Below are 27,937 nucleotides of genomic sequence, written 5' to 3'. Positions count from 1 at the left end.
AAAACCATGCTACCCTTGCCTGCTACCAACTAACTCAGCCACGTTGTGAAAAGATCCATAAAAATTCCCTGCGTCATTGATGGGATTCAAACTGAGATCTTTTTCATCTAGAAAAAGATGTTCGTTGTGGAAGTTGATAGGTTGAATAAATTTAAGGAGGAACTGGACAGGCATTTGGAGGGAATGGTGTGATTTTTTTTTTTTTTTTTTGGCTGATGCTGCATAAGCTCATACACTTGCATCACATGCCACTACTAGAGTGGGGAGGATGGTGATTATATTGACTGTGCTACCCAAAGGAACTATCTTTCTGGTATGTGAAAATTATAAGAAATTCTTATCCATGTCCATTTCAAGTTTAAAAATAAAGTTTCAAAATAGCTGAATCACTTTTCCCGAAACTAATACAATTATTGAATGAAAAAAAAATATTAATCTGCACTTGGGAAACTTCCATTTGATCATTTATTTCTTATACTCTCTTAAACAATATTCGAAGTAACACTAATATACCTTAGAAAGTTATATTTAATCCGAAAATGAAAAGGAAAATTATGACCACAGGGAACAGATGTTTGTCAGTAATTACTGAACCTGTTTTTTTTTTTTTTTTTAATTTTCTGTGGTCAACTGAAGCACTTTCACTCTTTAAGATTCTAATTTTGATATGGTTACGAAATTTGTGAACTAGATTTGTCCGCTGAACGTAAATTTAAGAAGTTCTGGAATGAATCGAGAAAAAAAAAGGATGAGTTAGTTAGCATGGCGCTGGACATATGAGAAACAATGGCGAATAACCGAAAGAATACACTTACACTTACTATGTAAAGATGCGGCCTCAGTGAGTGATCTGTACCACAGACGACGGGGATACCAAAGGTTAGATGGGACCGCTTAAACACAATAAATGTAAAGAGAATTTAGTCTGTTAACTGAGCCTATCTGACATATTTTTGCTACAGTAGAGTATTCTTTAAAAGTAAGTGCATATATTATCTTCATTGTCAACGGCATATATTTTCTTTATGATCAACATCTATGCGGTAGAACCACTGTATAATATCTCCCTACTCTTCACGTCTATTTCTATTCTCACTTAATACACTAAAATTATAGTTCGCGCATTTATGGCAGCTTAACCTCGTCCTGTTTGTTTGTTGTTTGGTTTTTAGGAGCATTAGCAACTAAGGCCATATTGCTCCGGGGATATGCCGTGGTCATTCCCTAACCTTTCGGCATCCTCCGTATTCGGTGGTGACGGGCTCGAACCCCGGTCTAATCAAGAAGCGTGTGCTACTCACTGCTGCTCCTGCTCACCTGGCTACGGAGGCGCTAACCTGTTCTATTTCTCTTCATATTGATACTTTGAAGCTGATACAAGAAAAACTATAATGAATCTTCTTCTTCTTCCCTCAAGTTAAGTTTAGTTTGTCACCCTCTAACTATCGAGAATATTATGGGAGAATTTGTCATCACGACATAAATATCCGGGATATTTATGTCGTGGTAGCAGTATGTGGTATCAATATGAATTAAGGTAAATACAGTATACGGCTTTAGTATTTCCTCTAGCTATGTTATTTCTAATTATAAAAAAAAAAAAAAAAATTTAGAAACAGTCAACCTTTCAGAAAGTTTGAATAAAGTTTAATTTTAAAAATGAAGGTTATCAGACGACTCTAATAATAATATGGCTCTAACTGTTAAGGCTTTTCTGCCAAACTAAATTGCCAAGATCTAATATATGCTTTAACGAAATAGGTAGATGCGAGAAATAAGGCACTCCGCAGGTGTATACGGAGAAGGCTGTTTTTTATAATTATAATTAGCATTTAAAAATTGTCTTGCTTTGTAATTTTTAGTAAGTAGTGTTACGTTGCATATTTGTATTTTGGGTTAGACCTGTCGATTGGCTTCGGTCGAGGTGAATTTTACATTTCGTATTCCAGTTTGTTTGAGCTGCTTCCTAGTAATCAGGTTAACCATTTTAAGACGTATTTTCTGTTGTGCCTGTCTCGATCGCTCGTACAGGAGCATCTGGTTTATTTGCTGCATGCAGGACATGACAATAAATGCTAATGTGTTTGAAATTTATACAGGGACGAATAGTCTATATTCGCCAGTTGAGTTTATGTTTCCTTGCTTGTTTCCGGCAGCAGTTGTACGATTCTTTAAGAGGAGACCGTGCTTCTGTGCTTGGCTGGATGATTGTAGGTCTCTGCTCATCAATTCTCTATTTTTAATCATATTTATTTTTTATTTGATTTTTAATTTCCTTAAAGGAAGTGGCACCTGTTCCTTGTTGAAGTTTGCAACAATTCCTTTAACATGTTATGACAGATTCGTTTTGTAAATCATTATATACAATTTAGTGAAACTTTTTATATATTATCATCATGTCGGTTTGCCTATTTTGCTAAACAAAAAACTCGAGTTTTCGGGAGAGAAGTCAAATAAATAAGGCCAACATATATTTATCTTCCACATTTGGAATGCAATTAACAGCCTCAACCAAGGCATCAACTCTTCCTCTTACAAAACCCAATTATTTTTCAGATCTCATACTACATTTCAAACAATACATTAGTCTTCCCAGCATGAGCCTTTCATAAATCATCCCCAATACGGGTAAAAGAGTAAATAGCCAATGAGATCGGGGATCAGTAGTGTTTTTTTTTTTTTTTTTTTTTCAGATGACTTTAACAACACTGCAACTTTAGCTACGTTACACCATTCTGGAAAGATGGCATTCCTCCAATACACATTATACATCAATAATATTTCAGGTGCCAACCGATAGAATCTTTTGATAACATTCACCTCTATTGAGCCAGGACCAGAAGCCTTCCCTGATCTTTTTTACTAACACAGCATCCTTTAACTCAGCACTAATAAAGTCGGCTTCAACTTAATCAGAATCATAACAATTGTTTTCCATTCGAGCCGTTTCTAGTTTAAAAACTTTTAAAATCTCTTCAATATTTCCAGTACAAGTTAGCATATCCTACTGGCTTGACACAACAGAAGTATAACTCTTGTCTAACTTCAACTTTTTCATGGTCACCTTATATACAAGCCCCCACGGATTATCCACAATAGCACTACAAAAGCCTTCCATGATTTAAATTTATATTTACTCTTTTTGTTGTATTGCAATCTCCCTGTTTATACAAGTTCTTCCTAGTCTCACAGTCTTGCTGATCAGTATAGCCTCTAGAAGCCTAAAACCTCTTTTTTAGTTTATTCAATTCTTCTTAGCGGAGTTAATTCTGAATTCCACCACGGAGCCGATCTATAATACCCTTTCTTCTCTATATTGAACTTTCAGATGCCCCACTGACCGCACAACTTCAACCAACCTAATTGGAGAATAATTTTTCAGCTCCATAATGGGATACTTACAACTAAAGTTCTATATCACTCTATCAATACATGTCCGCTTCACTATCTTAAGTGAAAAACGTCCGATTTCACAACCAACATTTATATGTTCAAGACTATCTACATCAAAATAAATAACTCTATGATCGCGTGTAGTCCAACCAGCATGAACTGTCCAATTCTTAAGTTAATATAACATACTAAAAGTCACAACAGTCACATCCATATTTCAATGTCCAAGTATATTGTCAAAGGTCATCTACTCTGGAACTTTAACAACTTAAAATCCTGCTGAAGCAAAAAGTTACCCAATTATTCTCCCCTTTCTATTTCCTGATATAGTGTATTTACACTATATCAGGAAATAGAATAAGAATTCGAATACACTGCAAAAATAATATTTTCAAGAGATAGTTTCTCTAATACAGATTGCATATAAAAAATATATGGGTCAATCAATTGATTATATTTACAACGTAAAGTGACCAGAAACATTCAGCCCACAAAATATCTCACTTCAATATATACTCCATATTCATTTGTCAAGGAACTAACCGTTGTTACATCATCACAATTTCTAACAACTATTTCAGAATGATACACAACTTTAAAACATAACGGAAACCTCTAATATACTCCTTACGCATATAAGGTTCCTATAAGCTGCCAAAAATGTTTTCCTCTTCTATCTTCTTAGATACTGCTTCAACATTACTCGAGAACGTTGTTCATTTAATGACAAAAAGTATAATTGTTAAAGCTCTTACATCTTTATTTAATGTATGTGTATAAACTAGCCAGAATCTATACTCTTCTTTGATGCCTCTGTCCAGAATATAAAAAGGTTTTATATTCTGGACAGGAAGAACTTCATACAAAATGTTTACTGGCTAAGCCTTTCTTATGACAATCAATACATTTTTGCTCAATATTTTTATTCAAACAGTTCCTATGTGACCAACCTGAGCGCTGTGCCCCTATACCTGGTCCCCGTTAGAGTACTTTACGTTAAGATATCAAAGACTTCCTGCCGCGCAACAATTAAATATTCTAATCCAGGTATTTCTACCAAATAGAAATTTCCTCTAATTTTTTGTTGTTTGCATCTCTTACAATTCTCTTTTGTGAAACTTATGTGCCAGATTATGGCATTTTAGCACTTGGATCCATTTTTCTGCCAGATGATGGCAATTTTGAATTTTATTCACTCAATTCAACTACCGTGCTGATGACGGCATTTTCGATATAGTTCTATGTCGATGCTATTACTTTAGACGTTTGTTGTTCCCTGTAGAGGATGCCACCATATAAGTTTTGCTATGTATGACTGCTCTGAGAATCTTTACTTTCAAGCTCTTTTACTCTCTTAACAGGTGTTCTCTTCTGACCTTCTCCTTTAAAGGGATTAATATTGGACACTTCAATTAAAGAATTTAATTGTGATAGCACTTCTCTTCCGATCTTCTCCATTTCATTTTAGTTAGATTAGATGTCACATGCTCCAGTCTAGATTCACGTAAAAATTCTTGTTCATCACTTCACAAATCCATTTCATTATCCTTTTCCATCTCTCTCTCTCTCTCTCCATATTAATAGAAAATATAAATAAAGCAATAAATACTATACACAGTAAAGGTTTCAGTTCAAACAAGACCAGAATCTACTATATCAAATATATACAACTTTAACTTCAAACCGGAACAGAAGACTATTAGCAAAGTAATGTGACAAAAACGATTTAAAACTTTAAAGACCCCAAGTTAAATGATAATTCTATATGTCCCAGCCTCGGGGAGGTCAGAGAAATGGGATGTTCGCTCTTTTCCAATTCCTATATACCAAACTTGGTCCTGTTAGCCAGTCAGAGTAAACCTCACCTGACTTCCCAGTCCCAGCCATAAGGTCTAGCCCGCGAAACTCAGCTTAGGAAAACAGAAACAACAGTGAGAATTCATACACTAAATAACCACCAGTCACTTATTACTCACCAATCAATCTGTTTTCTCGAGCTGTCTGCACGGTAGCACAGTGGTATCGTCACCGTCCTCCCCACACCGGGTGGAAAAGGCCCAGGTTCGAATCCCGTCGATGACGAGAGGAACTTTAGTGGGCTTTTTTTTCACTCCGTGTCCGAATTAGTCGGTCTCAGGCGTATATAGCAAGGTTGCCCCCCCCCCCAGAAACTGGGTTTTTCGTCCAGCAAACAGGCAAATCGACCAGAGAACACCCGCAATTTACAGACAAAATAAATAAATGAGTAGATGTAATCATTTACAGGGGACCCTAATATCATTTTTTTTCTTCTCAAGCTGCCATTGCCCCAATATATCACTATCTAGGGCTAAATTAGGGAAGCAGGAAGAAATCTCAGTATTCCAAAAAGAGAGCTTTTGTAGGAAGCAAACATATATAAAAAAAAAAAAAAAAACTTTGAAAACTATGAACTAGGCTCATTAGCCAGCTCTAACATACCCGCGCAGTAGCATAGCGCATTATCATTTTCCATATCTCTCTCTCTCTCCATATTAATAGAAAATATAAATAAAACAATAAATACTATACACAGTAAAGGTTCCAGTTCAAACAAGACTAGAATCTACTATATCAATATATACAACTTTAATATATAGTCAATATATAGACAGTCCTTCCCAGACCGGGTGGAAAAGTCCCGGATTCAAATCCCATCAATAACGCGAGGAACTTATGGGCCTTTTGCACTCCCTGGCTGAATTAGTGTCTCAGGCATTGATTGGAAGGTTTTTCCTGGTGAAAACTCTGGTTCTTCGTCTAAAAAAACAGGCAAATCGACCAGAGAACACATTCAGTTTATAAATATATTACACGTTTACACATGTGAAGAGGTGTAGGTTGTCGGGTGGCCCTAATACGACAGTTTTTACTTATACATTGCTGATAGAATATAAATTAAAAAATATAGTGTTTACTTTGCGTGTGCATTTAAATACGAGCAGTGTATCTGCATGTGGCTTACAAAATTTTATATATATATACCACATTCATTCCCTCAGTTTTTTAACTAGAGGGTAAAAAAAAGAGAAACGGCTAAAACTAGAACAGTGTAGGCTGGGCCTAGAGATTAATATTCCATTCTACAGAACAGTTTCTATTTCTAGCTTCTTAATTAGGCCCGAGTAGAGATAATGAGCCATCGTGTAACGTCCTTTTCTAAGAAACGATGACAAAAGGACAAAATTTATGTTGAAGCATCAACAACAATTACTATCTGCATAAATAAGTAAAAGGATACAAAAAAAAACTTTGATATTGATTAAAAGAATCTGGTGGCCTAAAATTAAACGCAATAAAAATTCATAAAATAAGAAAATAGTATTCTTATAAAACAAGAAAAGAGGGCATACATCAATCTTTATAAAACAAGAAACGAGAAAATGTAGAAATATGGAGATAATAATTCAACTGTATAAAGCAATTAGACCACATTTGGAACACCAAACTTTCTGAGTTCTAACTTCACATATGGCATGGCAGCACACAATTTTATCATTTTTTTTTTTTTTTTTCTTTTTGTCAGGGAATTGTTATTAGAGATCACCTGCTACAAGGCACAAAGTTACAAAACAGGCTGTAACAGCAATATTTCACATTTAAAATAAACGGCAGATTAACTTTTTGACTCTGCCATTCGCTTAATTTAGTACAATACCAAGGCATCTCTGAGTAAAAGACAAGTAAAAGTCAGTCGTTTTGACCTGAGAATATTAAGTAAATTGCATTTAGTAGACAGTTTAATTCCTGGTGAGCACTAAAACACAGATCACGAGAAAGTTCAAGCTCACCTACTTTTCATAAAATAGCTCAAGATAATCTTATAATATAAATATAGTCTGTCTGTCTACGCACATGTGTGTGTGTGTGTGTGTGTGTGTGTGTGTGTGTGCGCGCGCTTGGAGAGATGACAGTAATTCTATTTTCTGGATGACAAAATGCTGGATCACAAAGCTTTCTTTGTAATCTGAATTTTAGAAAATTCGCTATTTTTTAGTTGGAACAGTGAACCGGGGTACTGATAAGCACCAAACAAAATATAATTTATATTTTGATATTGTAAAAAACACATGTAGTATACAAATATTCCCTCAGATTTTAAAAACAGTCATCAGATATTCAGTAGATTCTACATACTGTAGAATCTGTTGAATGTATGCTTTTTTTTTTTTTTTTTACTTAGATTGTAACCATTTTTAGTGAAGGCTGTAAAGAGGTATTTACCTTTTATTAGTGTTTTCGTTTTATGTACTCTTGTTAGGCAATAAAGGATATATATTTAAAATTTTAGAACGGCAAATACTGGTCGTAAACGTAGCTGCATTTTAATTAATTACTATCACTTAGAATTAATTCACATAAAATGAAATGGGGAAATGTTAAGTCATTTTGCGATTAAATAATCCATCCGACTTTACTTTTTATATTCCCATTATTAAAAACTCATGAGCAGGACTTTTGCCGTAACCTGTATAAAATGGACACGAGTTTTTATTTAACGGAAGCTTCAGCATCTGTTTAAGAAAAAGAGAGATTCTGAAAATATTTATTTATTCTTGGGTTATCAATTTTCAATGGTCACTAAACAGAATTCTAAGAGACTGCATATAAAACGTGGAATGTTGCCATGTTCGTTCTCGGTTTAAACTGAATTATATACATGACCTGTTTAAGGCAATAAAAACCTATCTGTATATGAGTATTGCCCTGGCGCGTAACACAGTGGTTACGATCGCTGGCCTTCCCCACCTTGTGGACATAGGCCTGGGTTTGAATCCCGTAAAAAAATAGAATAAATTAATGGGATTTTTTTCACACAGTGTCTGAATAAGTCGGATTCGGTTTTTTCTTTTTTTTTTCCTTTTCTACCGGTAACTCGCATTTTTCTTTCAGCAAAAAAAAGGTAAACCAACCATAGAGCAGATGGTATTAGAGATACAATATACTGTGGATGAAGGGGCTTGCCTCGGTTCGGCCCATTTAGCGTATTCCGAATTTTTTTAGCAGAAAATTCTAAAAATTTCTAGTGGATATAGCACGAGAATTTCTAGTAAACATATTTCAAAAAATATTTTGTGATTTAGTAACAGGTTGCAGTTTTTTTTTTTTTTTTTTTTCTTTCAGACAGGAGATTCGTTAGACATTTTCTGGACGCAAAAATGTTGAAAAAAGATGAAAAATATAAAACTTTTTTCATAATTTTCTGCAATTCCTTACTATTTTAAGAAGATGCCAGGCTAGATATGAGTTTTTAAATCAAAGTGTTATTTTTAACACTGATTAAAAACACTGATTTTAAGCTTATCGTTTTACCGACAGGATTATATAGTAAAATTACACATATGAGAAGAAAGTGCTCTATGTACCTCTTTGTTTTTTTCATAATTCCCCCATTTTTCTTAATCTAATTAAAAATTGAACAAGAATGATACACTAAAATGCTAAAAAATCACTAAAGATATTGATATTAACTATTATTATCTGATATTCAAAACTGACAAACAAGTAGAATGAAAAGTTCACATTCCAGGTTTGATGTAGAAGATCCTGGAGACTATAGCAAAAAACCAGCATACCACAAACACAAAGAGAATAAATTTTTCATACGAAATAATTATAAACTTCCATTAAAAACAAGCGATTAATCTTTCTTTCTTATCATTCAGTGATAAAAATATTGGGAATAAATAACTTGTTGTTGTAGTAGGGTTTCAGGAGCATCAGCGTGCTCCATGTATATTGTCTGTAAATTGAAGTATTTTTAGATCGATTTTCTGTTTACTGAACAGCATACGAAAAACCCGAGTTTCCGAGAGAAAAAAACATGCTACCTTCGCCTGAGAACGATTAACTCAGCCACGTGCTGAAAATGGCCCTTAAAATTCCTCCCGCCATCGACGGGACTCGAACACAGGTCTTTTACGCCCGGTGTTGGGATGATGATTCTACCAATTATGCTACTCATGAGGGCTGGGAATAACAAATTTTTTTTTTTTTTTTTGTTTCTTTGAAATTTTAAATATTGTTAATTAAAATTAATTTACAAAGTGCATAATAATATTATTATTAATAGGGAAATTTTAGTTTCTGACCTTTTAAATGCAATGCATGAGATTAAAAATTCTGCGCCTTTCCTTAGCTGACATCTCTCTCTCTCTCTCACGATCCGTTCTCCGGCCGCAAGACGATACTATTTTTGACATTATGCCAGCTGCAGTTTTGATGAGAGACAGATGTCACAGCGCACTTCTCGATATCGGGGTAGATCGCTGTCGTTTGCAGTTTGTTCACCCGTCTTGTGCCCAAATTGGTCTTCCCTTATTTCCCTCCCTCTCAGGTGCCAGAAATGCATGATCACTGGAAGGTTTCCGCCCTCCAGTGACAGTAGGTAGCGGCATTACTTTTAGTGAGAAACTGCAACTATACGCATAAAAGCTCCTAAACTTGACAGACGGCTGTATATTCTTCCATCATATTAAACTTGTGTGAAATTGTGTGCTGTGTCAGCGACTCTTCACTCAGAGATGCTACTGTTTAAAATGAGCAGCCTGAAAGTCGGCTGCTGATTGGCCAGAGCAGAGCAAGTAAACATTCAGGTGCGTTGAGAGAATATAAAAGGAAAAGGCTGTAAGGCGCATCATAGTACTGTGTGTAGGAACTGCTTCAATATGACCATCGCGGAACAGGAGAGTGGAACTCAAGGAAGAACTCCAACCCCCCCTACATCTCAAACACCAGATGTTTGTAAAGGACCTAATGACGAAACAAATTCTGTTAGTGTAACCGACAGTTTTCAGGAAAGCACAAAGAAAGAATCTATATCTGGTGATGTTTTTAAAAATCAGTGTGACCAACTAGACAAAACTGGACAATTGAATGATCACAAAAAACTTCAAAATAGCTCCGGAGTTACAGCAGACGGAGACCAAAACGAATGCAAAAGTCAAAGCGAAGACGAAGGATTAGAATCAAGTTCGAGTAACGGAGTAACAGAAAGACTGCAAAGCGTGGAGAAACAATGTAGTGAACATGAGGACGAAGAAGTTTTGATACAATTTTATAACAAAACTTCAGGTGATAATGTTAGTGTGGACGTTACTCCATCAAACAGTTCTTTAAGTCCATTTTCGGATCCTATAGTAGAATCTCCATATCGAGAAGAATGCCAAACTTCACCGCTTGCGTTCATCGAGGAGGAAGTAATCGGCCAAGAGAACCAGGGTATGGAGTTCTCTCCTTTGAAATAATTTAAAAAGATATTTAAAGTGTCTTAGCGTAATAATTTTACCAATATTAATTTTTCTCTTGAATTTTCCAGTAATTTAAATGCTACTATTACAAACTGATTTATTTAATAAATGGTAAGTGAGAAGGCCAAATATATAACGATAGGTTGCAACTTGTTAAAACACCAGTTATACTGGAAAATTTTAAATTCAGATTAATTAAATATTACAAATGTAAATTGATACAAATTTGTTTTATACTCATTACAGCATCTGTTGACCTACTACAAAGTTCAAATTAACTGCTACATTATGCTATTTGGGGGGGGGGGGAGTCAAGTTTAGAGATTTTCATATTCTAAGTAATTGATTACTTAATCATTATATTCAGGAATTATTTCATTTTCTTTATCAAGAAAATTAAAATTACGCTTTACATCGCACAAGCGGAAAATTCATGGCATGGCATGGCATAAACCGTTGTCATCAGAGGAATATGATAACTTGGACTGATATAAAACACTACGTATTAATATTAGGCATGTTTCTTTGTGCAGATTCTGTTTAACATCTAAGAATTAGTCAGCTTGGAATATAACTTGAAATTGGTCAGTTCACAATATAGGGAAGATAATTTTATGTAATGACTGTTACAAACTGTACTAAACTTTTATGCTTGCATAGTTAACTGCCAATAAATAAAAGCAACTAATAGAAATATTGTAAAACTTCAGTCAATTAAACAGCGTGGAACGAGAGAGAGAGAGAGAGAGAGAGATCGCAGCCACTATGCGTCTTGCATAGTGGCTCAAGAGCCACAGATACTATGCATGAGTAATATCATACAGCAAATAATTTCATATATGTTAGCGCATAAGGATGGATATCTGCATCTCATCTTCAACTCTGTTTCAATTCCCATGGTATTTTTATTTATAAAATAAAATTGAAGTTATCATATTTAAAATCTCCCTTGGAATTAAATTTGCTTTTCTATTAATGCAAGGTGAGATTAAAATTTCCCATATTGTTTAAAAAAATTCACTTGCTAAGTAATCCATGCTATCACCTGAGAAGTTCTCTTTGAGATTTGATATAAAGTAATCCACCAATTCTGCTACTGTTGGTAGAATTTCTAGAAGGCTCTGTTTATTGACAACCTTCAGGAAGCCTTTAAATTTTTCATGTATCTTTTTCATGTTTCAATGAAATTTTTAATTTAAAGAAGAAGAAATCACGTTGAGAAAACGGGGGTGAAAAATCACGGAAATACTGCGTTTGGATAGAGTGTCTCACATTCAGGCAGGCGTGAGTAGATCTGCTCGAATGTCAAAATAAAATTGATCATGTCATTTTTACATCGATATGATCGTGTACTAAGAATTTCTTTCACTGAACCAAACTGGCAAAGAATTCTCTATAATGAGTATTAGATGATGTGCTAGGAAAATTAATAAAATACAGGCAATCCTCCCCCCCCCCGTATAACACGGTACTTCAACACGATTGATATATTGCGGCAATCCTCGCACAACACTTGAATAATACGGTTACTTAAATAACACGGTTTCGTTCTAATACGGTTAGAGAATTTCGGTAAACCCGCATTACACCAAATTATGATATTAGGGTCCCCTGTAAATGATTACATCTACCCATATATTTATTTTGTCTTTAAATTGCGTGCATTCTCTGATCGATTTGCCTGTTTGCTGGAGGAAAAACCTCAGTTTCTGGGGAAAACCTCGCATAACAGGGTATTTTTGAGCTTTTGTGCGGGGAAAACCCTGTATTATGTTGGATGTAATTTTTCAAAATTTCCACTCTTTTTGAATCCCGCCGTTGACACGCTAGTAAAAAAAAAAAAAAAAAAAAAAAAAAAGAGAGAAATTTGTGGGAAATCCCCGTGTTACGTTCTGTGCTATTGAGCTTGTATTTGTTGAACTTGTGGAAAAAATCTAAATTTCAAAATTTTATTACTATTGGATAGCACGCCATACAAAAGATTTAAGTCATCCTAACGTTGAAGTTATATTACTACTACCACAGTTGTACTAAGTTAATACCACTTCTTTCATTCAGCCATTATCTCAAGGCATTATATCCACCTTTAAAACTCATTCCAGAAGAAAATCGTTGCAATAGCTTTTGGAAAAAAATTGACTCCGAATCTATTGAAGTGATGGAGGCATGAAAACATTTCTCAATTGTGGACTGTATCAGAATCATAGCTTTATCGCTGAAAGAACTAAAACAGTCAACGTTAAATGCGTGTGGAAAAATGTATGGCCAGAGTGAGTTCATTCAGGAAATATGGTCGAACCGGCCAAAAACGGAATCGGTACGATAGTAGAACTTGCTACGTCGGTAGGAGGGGAAGGTTTTGATGATATGACTACTGAAGCCCTATTGGGTAGCACAGTTGATAGAATCGCCCTCCCCTTCACACCGGGTGGAAAATACCCGAATTCGAATCGCGTCGATGAAAGGAGTAATTTTTATGGGTCTTTTTCACAACGTGGCTGAGTTAGTCGGGCGAGGGTAGCATGGATTTTCTCCCGGAAACATGGCCTTAGTCGCCGATGCTCAAAAAAAATTTAAAAAAAGATATGATTACTGAAGACGTTCAAGAATTACTGGTAGAAAAAGAGGCTGGCGAACGGATTTGGTTTAAACGGCATCAGAGGTAAAACCAAATCAATTCAGAGGATGATAGCGCAGATGAAAATTCTAAACTTCCAAATTTTACAGTAAAAAGCATACGGGAAGGCATATAGTTATCCGAACAATTAGAATCTTATTTTTTTAATGCAAATTCTTGAATGAAAGGAGCCCAAAGTTCAAAAAAAAAAAAAAAACAGGGAGATCCAAAAATGCTTAGTTCCATACGATGAAATTCACAAAGATTTATCAAGCAAAAGCAAAAACAAACCCAGTTACTGATTTTTTTTAAGAGAGAGCAGAAGATACAGGAAATCTAGAATGGTATATTTTTGTTAACGAAATAGTGTATTTTTGTTAAATTTTGGAACGTAACTCCCCCCTTTTGTTCTTTTTTTAGTCCCATATAACACTGTTTCGCACAACACGATATTTTATAGGAACCTAACTACCGTGTTATAAGAGGGTTACTTGTATAGAGTATTGTAGATTCATTACTGCATCATAACAATGCTTTTGATCATGTCAGTTTGAATATGTGATAATTCTATCCAGTATACTGTTAGGCAGTCCGACTGGCACGAGCAGATGCGCTCCTGTGATGCAAGTCTGAGTGCGTGACAATTTTTGGATACAAAAAAGGTTTTGCACTGATTTATTTTATTTTATTTATTTATTTTTTTTTTTTTTTGTCTCGGGTGCTCGAGTTTTTCGTAAAGCAAACCGACCTAAGGATACACGAAATTACAGGCACAATATAAAAAACACCAAATACTTGTTTTGGCGCTTATCACACGCCTAATACCTATCTATATGTGTGAGAGAGACGCATATTGAGAAAGATTCAGATGAAATAGAAAAAAATTTAAAGTAAAACGAAAAGTAAGAAAACAGGGATTTCTGGGATATCGTGACGAGCACGAGTTTGAAGTGCTTATAATAGTGCATCTGGAACAGTTCCAAGTAACCAGAAAGATGCCCTTCTATAGGAAATGTTTGTAATAAATTATTTACTCCAGATGCTAGACTGTCTAGTGAGTTTTAAGGAGAGGATAAGGCAAACCCGGAAATAATGTTCCACTTGAAATTTTGCGAACTCAGGCATCATAAATATGTTTCATCATGCTTTTAAGTACACGCCATGCTTATTCTTACTAACGGTGGTGCTTATTCTTACTAAATGTAGTGCTAGCAACAAGCAAGTAAAGCTAGCTCTGCTGCTGATTTTAGAGGTTTCTTCCAGGTCAGTGATTACCGTGTAAAAACACCAGCTGAGTTGTAGCAAAGTTGGAAATGTACCATAAAGAAAGTGTCGGATTCCCAGTCCTTGAAAAACAAACAAATGAAGTTTGTTCGTTTATTTTGGCAAACTAAAAAATCTCTTTCGCTCTCTAATTTTTTGAAACTAATTACTGTTTACATATGGAAATAATTTGATGATATAATTTTCCTGAAAGTAATTTTATTAAAATTTGGTGTAACTTTATTATAAAAACAAACGTGGTATGCCTCCAATACAATTATGAAAAAAGAAATACACTAATTACCGCCAATGCAGAACAGAAACCAATACAGCAAATTACTAATACAATTAGCGTTATACTCGGCAAGGTGCAACTCTTATAATTTCTAAGGTGCGATTCTAATAATTCCGAAACTTGGGAGGGGAGTTAGTTAGTTATTTTGTTTTTAGGAGCATTAGCAACTAAGGCCATATTGCTCCGGGATATGCGGTGGTCATTCCCTGACCTTTCCGCATCCTCCGTATTTGGTGGTGACGGGCTCGAACCCCGGTCTAATCAAGAAGCGTGTGCTACGAACTGCTGCTCCTTCCCACCTGGCTAGGAGGCGCCTTGGGAGGGGAGTTGTGCATTTGTACTAGTAAAGGTGATTGCCACTTTGTCTTTTTCTTACTTTTATGACCGCTATTAAACTAAATGACAATGGATATCCCTATACCTGAGTAATAAGATACGCCAACATTCAAAATAAAATAATAATAAAATCATAAAAAATTAATTACTATATTTAATAAACCACTCATATACCACGTGAAATTAACAATATAATTTATTAAGCTAATCGCCCAAACCACTATACATTTAAGGTGACGTTTCAGGCGTCTTACCGATACTCATCATCAGACCATGCTGCTTACAGATTCCTACTTGCCGATGCTGCCAGAAACCCGATATTTTCTGGCAGCATCGGCAAGTAGGAATCTGTAAGCAGCATGGTCTGATGATGGGTATCGGTAAGACGCCTGAAACGTCACCTTAAATGTATAGTGGTTTGGGCGATTAGCTTAATAAACTATATTATTAATTTCAAGTGCTATACGAGTAGTTTATTGAATATGGTATTAATCTGCACAGAAAACAACCACGGTAACTTTCTTCCCTAACTATATTAAAATTATAAGAAAAAGGCAAAACAACACTCATCCTCAGTAGTGCAAATGTATGACTCTCCGCGAAAGCAGTCGCATTCTCTCACCCACCAAAGTATGAGTGCCAATTTCATAATAAAAATAAATAGAATAAAGACAAGGAACTCACAAGTACTATCTCTTCAAGGGGACATCAGCACTAGTATCTCAGTTGTTGACCGCTATCCTGTCAACGGATTTCCGTGTTCGGATCGTGTAGGAATACAAATACAGAAAGAAATTAAATAACCAACTAAAGTAAAATCATAAAGTATGCTTTGCCGCACCCTACAAACATATCCTTGAACGTCGACCCAGGCCAATCTAAACCAAACTTCAAATATGCAAAATTAATATTAAAAACAAAATTATAATAAACAGAATTAACATCCTAGCTATTCTGGCTGTACAGGTATCAGTTATGTAATTAAAATGAATTAAATAAATGTGACTTTGAGCATTAATTTGACTCAGGCCAATCGACAGATCTCAACAAAATGCAAATATACCTTTAAAATAAAATCATAATAAATAGAATTAACATAAATCCATTATGATCAAATAATTAACACAAACCAAATGACAGAATGGTCAGCGATTTCGGCGGCTGACCAAATGGTCAGCGATTGAAATACGATTATTTTCGAAATAAAAAAAGTGCTGATGACCCCCCTTGAAGAGATGGTCAGTACGGACAGGGAATTCACTACCCTGTGGGTTTCCTGTCTTTATTATATTGATTTTTATCATAAAGTGGCAATGAGCTCTGGCCGGTGTGAAGGTGCACACCCGCCAGAGAGGGGATCGTGCATTTTCATTAATGAGGGTGAGTGCTTTGTCTTTTTCTTATCATTTCATTTTATTCTGATTATTATTGCCTGTTTTCTTCTCCTTATGGGTTTTTTGCACCCCCGCGACGGATACTGGTACCAGGTGATTGGGGTGGTTGTTATGTCCGGCTATTATTTTTGGTCAAGGAACTCACTGACTATCTTATGGGTGTTCAGGTTCACCGCTTTCTGAAGTTCCTTGTAGGTGTTCTCTGGGAGGCCTTTGCTGCTAGTTTCTTATGTAGACTCTGGCACCATACCGGTAGTTGGCATGGTGATAGCGGAATATGGAAAACTTCTGCCATAAGCCACATCGCTTTGACTTTCTGTCTATCGTATGTGCACTTCCCGATCTTTTCCTCGTTGATTTTCTGGAGGTTGCTGGTGTTGGGCTCCGCTATGTCAATCAGGTAGGTAGTCTTTTCCTTCTTGTCAGTGAGTTATGTTCGGTCTATTGTGCGGGATCATCTTGTCTGTTCTTATGGCACGGTCCAACTTGTGGATAGGGGTCTCTAGCCTGAGGTTTGTACTTGTATAACAGTATACTTTCTTTGATCAGGTGGCATTTCTTTGCTAGCTTCCGACGTATTATCCTTGGTGACCTAGTCGCGTGTCAGTGTATTTGAATCTTGAATCTCGCGGTGATGTGCTGAATTGTTTCTGGGAAAAGGCAGTACCGTCGCTATGTGTCATCTGTCACTCCGGAGTCCTTGTGGCCTTATTTTTCTATAGTTTCTGCTCTTGCTTACCTGGTTTTGGATGGCGAGCATGAATACTTCGGTCTTGGGGAAAAGCGTTCCGCTGTTGAGCCATGCGTCGGAAGCCTTCTATCTATGAATATTATTATTAGTAGTTGTAGTAGTCTGCGTAGGTAGCACAGTGGTATCGTCACCGTACTCCCCACACAGGGTGGAAAAGTCCCGGGTTCGAATCCCGTCGATGACGCGAGGAACTTTAATGAGCTTTTTTCATTCCGTGGCTGAGTTAGTCGGTTTCAGGCGTAGATAGCAAGGTTTTCTGTCCCGCAAATCACACACGCAATTTACAGACAAAATACATATATTGGTATATAGAAATAATGGGTGGCCCTAATATAATAGTTTGAGTAGTTGTAGCAGTATCATTATTAGTAGTACTAGCAAATGATTCAAGGACACAAGCTTATACCAGCATCAACAAAAAAAAAAAAGAAGAAATACTACTCACCTCATCTGTCCATCCTCTCCAATAATATCCCTAATTCTTCCTTAAAGTTATTCAAACTACCTACTTCCAAAACACGAGATGGTAGTTTGTTCCAACAGTCAATTACTCTATCCTGCAGCCATCCTTTTTCAATTTAAGTTTATGTGCGTTGTCTGAGAAAGAGTTAGACTACAATCATCGTTAAGTTAACTCGATACATTTAAAGCCTTAAACGCTTCAATCAGGTCTCCTAGCAAGTGTGTAGTTTTACACTGTTATATTTGCTCTGTTATACACTTTAACTGGGCGAATGCCTGTTGTGTATATTATATGTTAAAAATAAAAATAAAATAGTTTTCAGGGGCTGAAATCTGCAGAACCGAAATCTTTTGTGTTAATAGTACCCCTTGTGTTCTTCACTAATCTGATTTCTCTTCTCTGCACCCGTTCCAAGAGATCCATATCATTTCTTTAAATGAGGTTTCCAGACTGAATGCAGTACTCAAGATGTGGCCTAACCATTGCCTTATACAATGGAATAATCACCTCCTTGTCCCTGCTGGCAAAGTTCCTGTATAAGGATATCTCAGATGGCAGGATGCAATTCTGCTAAGTATAATCCTAGTTGTAGTATAAAATTGGCTAAGTTTTAACAACAAGTTCCTATTCGCTTAGAATTTATGCCTTAATCTACATTTAAAATAGCGTTTTTGATTAACGTTTAAAGAATAGCCGGACATAACAACCGCCCCAATCACCTAGTACCAGTATCCGTCGCGGGGGTGGAAAAAACCCATAAGGAGAAGAAAATATGAAATAAATAAGCTTATTAATAGATAGTTATACAACTACTCTGCTGTCCAGAAAAATAGTCGAGATACCGAAAATTATTATTACACACCAACAACGATAATGAAATAAATTATGAATACTATTTAGTAGTCATTGTATAGATACAAATTGATATTATAATATGCAAATTGCAATATCGATTGGAAAACACAAAGCTCCGACTAATAATAATATTAAAAATAAAAAGTACTTAGGTTTTCTCTTTCGCTCCCGGCGTTACTTTTCTTCCAAACAGCTGTTCACTCTTTACAAATCGCAAATCCGCCCTACCATGAAATATTGTTCCCACCCACATCTGCGGCGGTGTCCCCAAAACCTCTCTCAGGCTTCTAGATTCCATTCAGAAGAGGGCGGTTTGGTTAATTAATGACTCCTCTCTAACAGAGTCTCTATACGCCTTTTCTACAGATACTTCCATGAGCACTGTTCTTCTGAATTGGCTTCTATAATTCCTGCTCTCTCTTTCAAAACAGTCCGAACACGTGCTGCCACCAGCCAACATCCATTTACTGTCCAACTTCAAACTCACATAACCAACTTTTCATCTTCCTCGTTTATTCATTCAACTGCCGTTTTCTTGAACAACCTTCCTTCATACGTATTACCTGAAAATTATAATCTACAGAAGTTCAAGTCTAATGTCAACAAATATCTTCTTTTGTCTTCTCAACCTCCAACCCAAGCACGGTACTAAGTACTATAGGTTCTAATACCTCTCGTGTTTGGGGTTTTCATAAAAAAAAAAAAAAAGTCCTACAGTCATATGACCCCTCTATTCTATTCAATTTACACTTTCGGTAAAATTGATGGCAGGGATGTTCTAATCCTTTGATATTGTTGAATGCTGTTAGGTACACTATTCTCAGGTGACGTAGATGACTTTCATCAACGGTGAAATACCACCACTTTGCTTATTGGAGGCTTGAAGTGGTGAAACCCATGTTTAGTCTCTAGAGCAAAGTTTCCGGCATCCCCCTCCCCCCATACTTCTCCTTCAACCCATGCACGGTACTAAGTACTATAGGTTTTGATACCTTTCGTGTTTGGGGTTTTCATAAAAAAAAAAAAAAAAAAAATTCCCAACCCATACCGATGTCTTAGAAGAGATCATCTCACCACGATTTACTTACAGGCTTAGAAACGCATTATTTTCTTTGAATAAAATATTTAACTTCACCGTCGTATTTACAGAGTTATAGTTAATAGTAGCTTGTCTTTGCCTTTCACTTAAGACTTATGCTATTTAACACATATATAAATGATTTAGTATGCTTTCAATAAAACGGACGTACATTTTTAGCTAATTCGGACGATATAAGTTACTGCAGAGTGGTGGATACAACAGTTCATTCTAGAGAACTCCAAAAGGCACTCGGTTATTTTCAAATATTGACCCTAAATAACAGTCTGTCTAAAAACGTGACAAAATGCCATATAATAACTTTTTCAGATCATCATATTTCTAGTCACACTTCGAATATTTTATTAAGAGGAAACTCTAACTAGAGTAGCTTCTTACGAAAATCTAGGATTTTCACATCAAACGGCAGCTTTTCCACACACACACACATTAATGGTGTTATTCGGGTTGGATATTAATTAACAGGATAAATTAATCGTTTTCCTTTTACCTTGGGTTCAGCCATGCTGTATAAAGCTCTTTTTACAACGCTAGTGCTTCCTATACTGGAATTCGCTGTCCTAATTTGGTCACCGCTTTCCAAAACATTGATCTCAGAACTTGAAAAATAATCCGGAGATGCGCCATTAAGTAGCTACTTAAGCTAGATGGCCACATCAGATATTATAAAGATCGATATTATTTATACTGTATTTGGATAAATATAATTTCGAATTTCTATCTAAGCGAAGGGTGATTGTAGGCGGCCGTTTTCTTAAAGACCCCATTCATAACCTTTTCCATAAGTTTTTTTTTTTTGCCCCAACCTATTTCATTACAAAAGATAAATTTTCATGTACCTGCAAGACTTATAACAAATAAGAATCGTTTTATTATTAAATTAGGAACAGACTATGGAAGGTTAAACCCAATAAGCAAAATTTTAAACATACTAAATATGTTAGAATTAGATCTAATTCGTTTATTAACTCTTATGGATCTGTTTAAAATTTGATTAAATATGCATTCTATTCTAGATTTTTTTTTTCATCCCTAGCTCACAATTTCATACATGTATATGTGACTAAATGTTACATATTATAATATTACATATTATAATATTACATATAAATATGTAATATAATTTACATAATTTAATATAATATAATTTCTATAAAGCACACTTTTTTTGTAATGCCTTTTCTCACTTCTAAAGTTTTTATTATTTACTAATTGTATTTGCTTATTTAATTGTACATTTTCGGTTTTAAGTATATTTTATTTTTGAATTTTACTTGTTTCAACTACTTTGTAGTTGTTTTTTCGTTTGGGTTTCGTGCATGCCATGTTAAAGGGCTTTTACCCTGTTTTGTATGTAATAAATAATAATAACAATAAACTTAGCCACGGAGTGAAAAAAAAACCATAAAAGTTCCAAGCGTCACTGACAGGATTCGAACCCTGGCCTTTTCCACCCACTGTGAGGAAGGCTGTAATTATAACAACTGTGCTGCCTGCGAAAAACGAAGAATTGGATGGGAAAGTTCTGGACGTTTCTGAGGATGTCGTATCATATGCATCTAGTTGCAAACACTTAACCATGAAAAGTTGAGTTTCATGTGGCACTAGCTACAGCATGCCTATAACTTATTTCACCACAGAACACAGCAATGGAAATCTGATCGATTACATATTCCTCGAATGCCGCCATCCTCTGCCATTTCGCCTCTCGCCTCAAAACCTCTTAGTTGCACAACCCATTCGGTGAAACAAGGAATTCCTGTGGTAATTGTTTGTGAAACTCTGTTACCAGTTTCGCCGACAATGAACAATTCATAATTTCAAGCACAATGTTGACGTTCCGTTCCGTACAACGTTCACACCTGCTCTATGATCAGCTCTATAGTTTGTGAAAAGGACACAAAGGAAAGTTATTTCACGGACACGTCATCAGTATCGGATTTGCATTCTTACAGTATAAAGTGCCAATTTTACCCTGGTGTCACTTTTTGGGTCTCTTGTTATCCATTTCCTTTCCTCAGGGTCTGAATATTGTTCATTTCAGATTCTAGACCTGCGCAATTACTCATTTTGCATCTATAGATTACGTCATTTTAAATATAAAAGTTTTCAAAGTGATTCAGTTTAATTATAATCATTTTGTAATATGTAGGACTGCAAAGGAAGATACTAATGCAAGAAGGTGACCATCCTAAAAGTAACTTTTACAGAGAACCGCATTTTTCGTTAAAAACAGGCCTGAGGGAGTTGTAGTAGTAGTTATTATTTGGTTTTTTTAGGAGCATTAGCAACTAAGGCCATATTGCTCCGGAGATATGCGGTGGTCATTCCCTGACCTTTCCGCATCCTTCGTATTTGGTTGTCACGGGCTCGAACCCCGGTCTAATCAAGAAGCGTGTGCTACGCACTGCTGCTCCTGCCCACCTGGCTACGGAGGCGCCATTTGTAGTAGTAGTAGTGTTGTTTTAGGAGCATCAGCGACTAAGACCATACTGCTCCGTGTATACTGTCTGTAAATTGCATGTGTTCTGTGGTCGATTTTCTGTTTGCTGAACGAAAACCCGAGTTTCCGGGAGAAAAAGCCATGCTACCCCAGCTTGAGTCCAACTAACTCAGCCACGTTGTGGGAAAGGCCTGTAAAAATTCCCCACAAGAAGCTGTGAAATTTTAAGATTCGTCTCAGATGCCGAATTCACTGCTTTATGTGTCACCGCAGCCCCTAAAGAAACCACTGTAAATCGGAACTATTTTCATCTCCTCCTCCTGTCTTTGTAGGTCTCTCTTATCCCGTTATCAGCTGAGTCAACACGAAATAGTAATTGATATTTACATTTGCTGAGTAAGTACCTTTAGATAATTAGTGTATTCTTTCCTCATTCTCTTCACCTTGACATTCAACCAGAACTTTAAGTTCCTTCTCAAAGCGTAAAACTAGTTGGGCGAGGTTTTTTTTTAGTTACCTACAAAGAAAACTGCACAACATCACAGTTTGTATTGTATAATATTACTCCCAAACTTCCTAGTTGCTCTAAATACATGCTGGCAGCCTGATGGTGGTTCCTCTTGCGGAACCACCATCTATTTTAACATAGATGTGTTAAATAATACGTTGTAACAATTTGGTGTGGGAGGACCAAGCAAAAACAAACGCAGAAACAAAGCAAGTCTTCACCATAGTAGTTTGTTAAAGTATTGAGTAATCAATGGAATGTAGGATGGATCTGTGCATATTATTCATGTGGCGTTTTTAAAACATTGTAGGTGATTTCTTCATTGAAAATATTTTATTTGAAAGTAAACAAGGCGTTCGCTTTAAAAGTAATTTTTACTAAGTTTTTTATTAAAAAGTTTTTTTAATAAAAATAACTTTTTTAAATATATAAATAGACGTAGATATTCGAAGCGGATTTCTTAACGAATTCAGATTTTAAATAATTTTAAAGACTTAGAAGCTTTTCTGTAAGAAACGTTTCTAAATAAGTATATATTTCATCAGCCTAAAGCCACAAAAAATTAGTCAAATATTTTATTAAAAATACACTTTTATTAACTCAAGTAGAGATCATAAATATGAAAGAATTACAATTCTAAACTTCTAGGGATAATCTCGATTATAAATTATAGGTCAAGTCAAATTTTATTTCCTCATTAACTGATAATGAAGTTAACTGCCACTTCAAATGCTGAATTATAGAATGTTCAGCGAAAAGACAGCCAAACTCCAAGAGGTTTGTTATTTGGGCAATTTCGAATCGAAAATCTAACATGAACGTGTATCTCATGTTCAAAACGTTACAGAGATATGAGCATTTCAAGCACATGGCTGTTGCTAAAGAGCAGATAAATGAAAAGAAAATCCATGACACCTCTGGATTTCATAAGAATTCTAATTTTGTTTTATAGTTTACAGTAGGTAATAACAATAGGTGCCAATAATTTTTATTACACAGCATAAATAAATAAATTTCCGTTCATAGTCTGGTAAGGCTACCGCGATCTGAGTTGACAATTTCATTGGACTGTTAAAGTAACAGATAGAACCAGAGCAACAGTTAACTTTGTGGCAAAGGGCTTGATCTCGCAATGGGCGTACCCTATCCAGACCCAGCTCAAATAGAATACTGTATTTGATAAAATTACGCTAAGATTTCACAAATTAATTATGTTATATATGTTCAAAATGGCCACCGCCTGTTTGCTTAAAAAAAAACAAAAAAACCCCGAGTTTCCGGGAGAAAAACCAATGGTACTCTCGTCTCAGACCAACTAACTCATTCACTTTGCGAAAAAGCCCATAAAATTTCCTCGTCATCGACAGGTTTCGAACTCAGGTCTTTTTCACCCTGTGTGGGGGAGAATGGCGATTATATCAACTGTGCTACCGCGAGGGCAAATAAAATGTACTCAGGAAGCTAGCGATATCGTAATCCACTGAAAAAAAAATCTAAGCAAAGCAGTGTAATCTTGGGATTGAAGAGCTTAAACACATTGGAAGTGTGAAGACAAACCCTTTTGTAATTGCTCCCACTTTTGGAAACGCCCAAATTCTTGTTGTTACTTCACATTCTGACTTTGGTGTAATTTTCGACACTAACTCCGTTTCAATACTCAGCTAGATAAACTCGCCTCATGGGCTTCGAGTCTTCGTTGGATAGCAAAACAAAATCTGTTGCACATGAAAGATCCCAAAATAATCAGGAAATACATCAGAACGATTATCTACCCGCCATTACTATACGCGAAGTCTGGGCCTCAGCCACCCAAACGACTAAAAAGTCTCTCATTGCATCTGAATATTGGCTATTCAAATGGGCCAATTGGAAATCCAATCTGCCGCCACAAGCTAGAACTACAGCATTAGCAAATGCAAACCAAATTATGATATTAGGGTCCCCTGTAAATGATTACATCTACCCATATATTTATTTTGTTTGTAAATTGCGTGTGTTCTCTAGTCGCGTTGCCTGTTTGCTGGACGAAAAAAAACCCAGTTTCTGGGGAGGAAAAACCTTGCTATTTACGCCTGAGACCAACTAACTCAGCAACGGAGTGAAAAAGGCCACCTAAGGTTCCTCGCGTCATCGACGGGATTCGAACCCGGGCCTTTTCCATTAGCAAATGCAATGGGGGTTTCCCGTCTCTCCGAGCTTATTGATTCCCAGAGGCTGGTCATCACAATGAAAATGGTTGCGGGACTTATCTCTGAGCCATCCATTTGGGATACATGCTGCTGAAGAATCCCGATATCTGCCTTGCAATTGTTATTGTTATTTTTTGGTTTTTAGGAACATTATCAACTAAGGCCATATTGCTCCGGGGATATGCGGTGGTCATTCCCTGACCTTTCCGCATCCTACGTATTTGGTGGTCACGGGCTCGAACCCCGGTCTAATCAAGAAGCGTGTGCTACGCACTACTGCTCCTGCCCACCTGGCTACGGAAGCGCCAATCTCTGCCTTTCGGACTACTCCAAGTCTAGCCGCCAGGAATTCGAGACTGTTTCTGACAGATCGATTCCTTCCTTTTCAGATGCTCTCCAAGGTCTACAAACTTGATGCTGAACTCAGCAAATTCGCATGTGATAAAAAGTATCGAAAGAAGGTGCTTTCCATGCAATGACATCAGTTGGATTGAGTCCCATCTGATGTACGGTTTCCCAGACACAGGTCTGGGAAACCGTACATCAGAAATTTCCCCGCTTTGGGAGAAATTATTTGATTGGTTGGTTGGTTTTAATGGGGGGGGGGGAGGTTTCGGCACACGGGCAACTAAGGCAAAATTGTGCCTGTCCCAGTAATTCTGCAAATGAGAATTTTTTTTCTCGGTCATATGCTACATAAGTTCGTAAAAATGAATCTGCTTTAGAAAATTAAATTGGTAGGACAGGTTTGCATCATCATTGAGAATATGGTGTTCATCTCTAATGAATTATTCTGGGTTAAAGCTGATTTAAAATTTTCCAAGCTTGATTGTGGGAACAGTCAAGGAGGATACGTTTCACTGTTAGTAGGGTAGTGACAATGCCGACAGCGAGGAGGTTCTTCACCTATCAACAAGTGAGGTGGGTGAGATAGATATGCCCAATGTGTGTCCTTGCAAGAACAACTTCTGATCTGTTTAACCGTGAACTAGATTTGCCAGTATTGTGGCATAATATTTATTTGGAAGAGATTATTACGGGTTTCTTGAGGCCCATACTGATGCCCATTGGTCAACACATGCTGTTTTATGATGGGTTTGCAGTCCATAAATTATTTGGATCGCATATCACGATATGTTTTTTCGTTCCTCTGCTGTAATGGAAACGCTTGGTAAATGTATAGAACGATATACTGTCCCTTAATCTTGCAAAACCGATAAACAAAATTCAAGATGTTAATTAAGTAATTCATTAAAAATGTTATATGAACATGTGTCCGAATATTGTCAAGTGTTAAAGGACTATGGGCATTTCAAATTTTAAAGTTGTTTTGCCTTACCTAGCTTAATCATTGTATCGGTTGGTTTGATTTTAAATACGATACTCGGAATCGAACAGGTCATAGTGTACTCTAAGGGTAGCACAGTAGTTATCATCCCCGTTCTCTCACACCCGGTGAAAAAGGCCCGAGTTCGAAATCCGTTAATGATGCTAGCAATTTTCATGGGCTTTTTCACAGTGGTTGAATTAGTCGGTCTCAAGCGAATCATGCATGTTGTTGTTTTTTTTTTTTTTTTTTTTTTTTTTCTCTCTCTGTCTCTCTCCCTCCCTGGAAGCTGGGGTTTTTCGTTCAGCAAATAGAAAACCGACAGAAATATACACGCAATTACAGACACAATATACTGACACCTCATAGCCTTAGTTGCTTGGGCGATTAACACACACACACACACCTAAAGTCATAGCGTAGTCGGTGCACAGCTGATTGTTTATTTCATTTATAGATTTTTCAAAAGAAAGACCAGAACAGAAGCAGTATTTCCACTGCTGCTTCATAGCCTTAGTTGCAAACGCAAATACAAACTTCGTTTTGTAACGCAAATTCTCCACATGTTATGGCCCTTTCTGATCCAAATGAGGTAATTATTTTTCGTATTGTTTTTGCACTAAAGCAGCTGAAGTCAGTGTATTCTATTTGTACACTGCGTGTACTGTGTGGCGAGTTTGCTGTTTTGCTGAACGAAAAAACATGATTTTCCAGGGTTGGGAGACCGTGAAACCGTGGCCCGAAACTGACTAATTCGCTTTGGCCACGCTGTGAAAAAAGAAGCTCATAAAAAATTTCCTTCTTGATTGGATTCAAACTTATGCCTTTCCCGCACAGCTTGGAAGAACAGTGGTCGGAAGCATTGAGCTGTCCGAGTGCACTGATCATCAAATTCCGGTTGTACCAAGGAATGTAATATAAAACAGACATGTTACAGTACGAACATTAATATAAAATATATATGATGAAACTGGCATGGAAACATTTTCGCAGTAGCTGTTGTTGAGTTTTAGGAGCATCGGCAACTAAAGCTATGTTGCTCCGTGTATATTGTCTGCAAATTGTGTGTTCTATGGTCGATTTTCTGTTTACTGGAGGAAAAAGCCAAGTTTCCGCGAGAAAACCATAACAACCTCGCTTGAGACAGACTAATTCAGCCACGTTGTGCAAAAGACCCATAAAAATTCCTCCCCTCATCGACGGGTTTCGAACTCAGAGGTCTCTTCCACCCGGTGTGGGGAGGACGACGATCTACTAACTGAGCTACCCACGAAGGCTCACAGTAGCTTAAACCTTTCATGCAGTCTATACGCGCAAGTGCAAAAGCAGTACATAGAATATGCACTGTGGCACCTCCCCTTGCATCCGCATTAAGTAAAAATCTTCCATATGTGTGATCGTAGTGATTGTAATTATGGTGTATTCACCCTCAAGTTCCACGATAAATCTTGTAGCGAAACTTTCTGAGGGCTGCAATCTTGTTTCCCGAGGTATAAGTGTGGCTATATGAGAACGAGAGCCAAAGTGACTAAAGCTATAAGCCACCAGTATTGTCAGTAAATAACATATAATCTATGATTGGGCTGACTGTTTTTCCGAATGACTAATCATCCGATTATGCCTATCATTACAACGATCATAGTAAGAGTGGTAGATGAGAGCTTTATAGTATGTGGTATGCAGTAATTTATATTAGGTTCAATAATGTCTGATAAAGATATGTTTTGTTTTTTTAT

General features: G+C 36.4%; 1 protein-coding gene across 1 annotated transcript in view; it reads left to right on the top strand.

The window, feature by feature from the left end:
- LOC150082795 (paramyosin-like) overlaps positions 1-27,937 on the top strand; it is a 185,257-nt gene that overhangs the window by 138,349 nt on the left and 18,971 nt on the right. The gene's annotated exons all lie outside the window — the stretch shown is intronic.

The sequence above is a fragment of the Mastigoproctus giganteus genome, chromosome 7 (genome assembly GCF_048544385.1).
Source record: "Mastigoproctus giganteus isolate SK-2022 chromosome 7, ASM4854438v1, whole genome shotgun sequence".
Taxonomy (NCBI): Eukaryota; Metazoa; Arthropoda; class Arachnida; order Uropygi; family Thelyphonidae; genus Mastigoproctus; species Mastigoproctus giganteus.
Note: the sequence above shows the minus strand (reverse complement) of the source record. Positions and strands in the feature narration are given on the sequence as shown.